At 34.4% G+C, this 4,276-nt stretch overlaps 1 pseudogene; it reads left to right on the top strand.

Annotated features, from left to right (window-relative positions):
- Positions 1-1,286: 1,286 nt before the first annotated feature.
- On the top strand, positions 1,287-2,608 carry LOC132172400 (UPF0481 protein At3g47200-like; annotated as a pseudogene).
- The last annotated feature ends 1,668 nt before the right edge of the window (positions 2,609-4,276 follow it).

Genomic DNA, 4,276 nt, shown 5'->3' with positions numbered 1-4,276 from the left:
AAAGATTTTCTTTATTTAAAATGAAATTGATAGTATGCATTTCGTGATAAAGATTTAATGTTGGTACATTTAACGATGTACATAATTCTACATAATTAATTTTTTTTAAAAGGTGTGACAACTTTTACTTTATATACAATGTTAGATGCACTTAATTTAAATCTTGACCAAGAAATGAATACTATCCATTTCATTTGAAATTGAGTGGATCTTATAGTATCTTCTCAATTTCAAATGAAATGAATAATAATCATTTTATAGTCAGGATAGTCGATTTAAGGTTAATACATTTAATGGTAGTGTATATGATTCTATATTATTTAAATTTTTTAAAAGGCATGACAATACTGGCTTTCTCTTAATAAATAATTTCAGCATATGAAATATTTAATTTAAATGAAAGTTATAATATGAAATTAGAATTCAAACTCGAGATTTATGTTGTGATAGTAGGTTAAATAAAGAGAAAAGGAAGAGAAGAGAGTGACAATGAGTAGAAGGGTTTTAACCATTTTTAAGCTTTTTCTAAAAGTGCGTTTTAGCTATTTTTAGAATAAAAAGTCAAATAAATACGTTTGGATTCTTTTACCAAACAAGCCAACTTTTCTGTCAGCACTTCTTATGTACTAAAAGTAACTTTTAATTAAGCACCCTAACGCAATCCCAAACACGCTTATAGATACCTATATACCTATAATTTAATGAACATATGTTTGGTATGTAGACAATGTATACAACATGACTAGTGATACGTACGGGGAAATATATTTTATATATAACTATAATAATAGTATTAAGTAGCAATGAACTAATGTAACACCTAATTATTTTTTAAAATTTAATCTAGATTTCTGTCTTTTAAAATATACATTTTTTTTTTTTCAGTTTATAACAAATTGCTGTGGGTTGAATATGAAAATTTATGACTTTATAAATAGAGAGATAAAAACTTAGTTCAAAATTCAAGGATCTTGGTATTTAGTGGTTCTGCTTTCAGCTGTGGTAATATCTTATAGGAATCTTATAGGAATCACTTGTATCATTAATAATGATGAGAAAAATATATATTTAAAGAATAATAGAAAAGGAAATAAACAATAGAAAAGGAAATACCCATTATATTGTAATTGATTTTCATACTCTGCAGCTGATATATTGCCACTGATTGTTGCTTATTTGTCACTAGGAAAACAAACTTGAGGGATGGAAAAGAAGGCTAATCATGATTCAATAATTTCCATTGGAAAAGAAGTTGAATGTATGGAATTTGTTATTAACATTCCCCCTGTGGATTGGCCGAATGTTGTATCTACAGGGTTCCCAAACAATTGCGCAAGGTAAATAAAGATGCTTACACCCCTAAGATAATCTCAATAGGCCCCTTTCATCACCACCGAAAAGAACTGAGGGGCATGGAAATGCACAAACTGAGATATTTGAAGGATTTCTTTGATCGGACCGGGAAGAGCCAAGAGAATTTTTTAAAGATCATTAGAGAAAACGAATTGAAGTAAAAATCCGCCATTGCTATTCAGAAGACGGTAGGCTCAACAGTAAAGATTTTGTGAAAATGATTCTATTGGATGCCATCTTTATTATTGAGCTCTTCTTAAAGTGTGAAGACGAAGAAGAGGCTCAGAGAAAAGGAAAAAAAAGGGAAGAAGAAAAAGATTATATTCTACGTAAAATATGGTTGCAAAATGCTATATATAATGACTTGATATTACTTGAGAATCAGCTTCCTTTTTTTGTTCTGGATAAATTATATACGTCTGCCATGTGTGAGCACTCTTCAAGCCTCAGCCATCACCGAGAAGGCCACCAAATCAAGGACTATATTTCATTTCTTGAGCTTTCCCGCCGTTACTTTTCTTGCTATGATAAACGGCTAGATTCCATCATGGAAGTGGAAGTAAAACATTTCACAGATTTGCTAAGACACTTTTTCTGTTCACCAAATTTGAGACCTTTAAGATCTCTGCATCATGTATATAATGCAAGAAAGCTTGACGACGCAGGATTGAAATTCAAAGCAGTTGAACAAAGATGGTTACTTGAGATAAGATTATCAATGGATAAGTGCTTGAGACGCTTTCCTTTTTTGAATTCGTCATGGCTCTTGGCTTGTTTACCTTGCTTGAAAAGATTTAAGTGCTTGAAGGGTATGCAATGTTTCTTGGAAGTCCCACCATTGGAGGTAGAGGACCGTACTGAATGTCTTCTCCGAAACCTCATGGCCCTGGAGCAATGTCATTATCCATCTGAAGCTTTCATCTGCAATTATGTTTTACTATTGGACGAACTTATCGACACTAAAATAGATGTGGATTTACTTATTGATAAGAAAATCATTATCAACATGTTTGGTAGCAGCGATGCGGTGGCGACTCTAATCAACAAACTCTGCATTGAGATTGTTGTAGATGGATCATGTTACTCTAATCTATGTAAAGAAATTAATGATTACTGTGATAACAATTTGAACCGCATCATGGCAACCCTGAAAACCGCATATTTCCCTGATATTTTGAGAGGTACTGCAACTGTGGTTGGACTAATTGTCTTGGGTTTCAGTTTCTGGGGTTTCCTTAAGGATTTCGTGTCGTAGATTTGAAGTATATATGTGTGTTTAGTGTTCTTTGGAGTGCTTTGCTTTCAGTTGTAATGGGTGCATGGCATCTAAACTTTGCAATCCTCCCCTGGCTTTCTTAATAACTTGTAATCCTGAACTATGTAAGGGGTTTATGATATTTCAGCAATAAAAAGTGTGGGAAGTTTGTGTGTTTTAGCATTCATGGGCTGTCTGTATTTTGGGCAATAGAGTTAGTTTTATGCTTTGTGTTTACTATTGAAGTGTATCACGTTTATACCCATATAAGTTTTCTTATGCTGGTAGTGCGTATAGATTCTTTAATAAGAGTGTCAAATCTTCCTAGAGTCCATATATATTGGCTTAAATATTTAACTTGGCTCTTATTAAAATTAAGCTTGACCTCTCATTCATGTTTTAGTGATGCAGCGTAAGCTCGTGATGAACAAGAATTAACAGTAAGTAGAAGGGATAAATACTCTTATGATTTTGGGACTATCAACAAATCAAAAAAAAAAAAAAAATCTTCTTAAAACAATAGATACTATCTAAGGTTTAAGGAAAAACATAAAAGAAACCCAACTCTGAATATTCTTATTGAAGAAAACCGTATAATACTAAAAGCTCCGTTTATGGAGGCTATAAGCATGTATTTATAGACCCTCAAAACCCTAAATTAACCTAATAAAACACGAAATAAAGTCAGCTTTCAACAAAACAAAGCTATAAACCATTGTCTCCAATTATGTGATTTTCGGCCCATGGTATAACTATGGGGCAAGAAAGCAACTCGCATGTATTTCAATAGTTTCTACCAATTATTGATCTTCAATTTACCTTGCTGCACTCTAGTTTGCTTCAGTTCCAGCCACTATGCCGCAACTCTTCCCCGGAATGTGTTTACCACCAAAAAGACTCGTCGTTCATCAGGCACCCCTTTGAATTCAAGAACCTTTTCAACAATCACGACCCAATCCAGGTATTCTTCGGGTTGTAGATCCCTTTGGACTTTTGGAATATTGAGTTTGAACCCGTTCACCCACCGATTGGCATGAGCTTGCGAATGGTGCTGACGTCCATGCGTTCGGCACTCCGCAAAAGCGTTTTGGGATCCATTCTCATCGTGACCACCCATGTCGGATAATCGGGTAGTGAGGGCTTTAATTTGATCCCTCAGAGCCTCGAATTGCTCCTCCATGTGTTGCCAACGTTCAGCGATAGATTTGCCTTCCGCCTCGACCTACCATGGTCTTAGTTGGCGACGACGATCGTTAGGCCCACCACCCATGTGCTGCAAACGAATCGTCGATTCCTCCTTATGTGCTGCATCCGTGCGCACGTGCACTTCGTTCATATATGCACAACAGTTGCCCCTTCTCATTCATGGAAAGTAACTTGGGTTCGGATACCAACTGATGTAGTGTAGGCTCATGATGAACAATAATTAACAGCAAGTAGAAGAGATAAATACTATTACGATTGTGAGACTATCAACAAATCAAATAATCTTCTTAAAACAATAGATGTTATTTAAGGTTTAAGGAAAAACATAAAAGAAACTCAACTCTGAGTATTCTTATTTAAGAAAACCATATAATAATCAAAAAGCTCTGTTTCTGGAGGCTATAAGTATATATTTATAGACCCTCAAAACCCTAAATCTAATAAAACACGAAATAAAGTCGG

This window comes from Corylus avellana, chromosome ca1 (assembly GCF_901000735.1).
Source record: "Corylus avellana chromosome ca1, CavTom2PMs-1.0".
Classification (NCBI taxonomy): Eukaryota; Viridiplantae; Streptophyta; class Magnoliopsida; order Fagales; family Betulaceae; genus Corylus; species Corylus avellana.
The sequence above is the reverse complement of the archived record's forward strand: the minus strand, read 5'-3'. Positions and strand labels throughout refer to the sequence as shown.